Source organism: Columba livia, chromosome 10 (assembly GCF_036013475.1).
Source record: "Columba livia isolate bColLiv1 breed racing homer chromosome 10, bColLiv1.pat.W.v2, whole genome shotgun sequence".
In the NCBI taxonomy this organism is placed as follows: Eukaryota; Metazoa; Chordata; class Aves; order Columbiformes; family Columbidae; genus Columba; species Columba livia.
Window position 1 is genome coordinate 6323532 of NC_088611.1, and position 910 is coordinate 6324441.

Sequence of the window (910 nt, forward strand, 5' to 3'; positions counted from 1 at the left end):
CTCTCTGTTCTGGCATCACTACTGTTGCCTCTTTATTCCTCAGGAAGGCAGCACCGTGCTTTGCACAGCCATGCTCCCCGTTCTGAGCCACCACCCCCAGCAGCACTTCACGCTCACACACCCTCACCCGCCCCTCCACACACCCTAAGCCACATCTCGGCAAGACAGGTCACCAACTCTGCTGCCAGCTCTGCCCCTTCCCTGAAGGGCTGAGCACATCCCTCGGCGAGTCAGAACAGAGAACAGTGCATCAATTGCCAAAATATTAATGGCACCAAACCCAAAAAATACCAACAGCACATGGCACTAAGCTCACGCAAAAAAAACAATGTCACCAAATACTTATTTACAGACCCTCTGTCCTACTCCTACCCAACTCCCATGCAAGACTTGCACATCCTGCACGTTTAACAGTGACCTACCAGTGGTGCCAGCTGGACAGACCAGTGTGGCGTGGGGCTGAGGGCTGCTGGTACCAGTTCTGGGTAGGTAACAAGGCTGATGCTTTGTCATCCATGATGCATTCACTGCTGTGCTTCACTGGTTGCCCCCTCAGCAGCCCTGTCCCCTCACTGTGCCTCTGCAGAATCACTCATGCCGTAGTTCCCAAGGCTCTGGGGGAAGCTACGGCCCTGACACACCTTGTCACCCCACACCTGGGAGTCTGTGTTGTGCTTGCCCAGTATCAAGAGACTCAGGAGTCCATTTCAGAACCACTTCTCTGGGCACAGAGCAGGGAGCTGCAGCTTTCCCGCACTGGTTCTCTATCTCACCTGCTCCTACCACGTACTCCCTCTGCCTCAAGTATGGCCCAGCACAAGCCCCCATCCTCTGTCCAGCCTGCAAAGCACCTCAGGGAAAGGGACGGGCCAGTGAAGGGAAAAATAAACACACCATCTGTACACATACA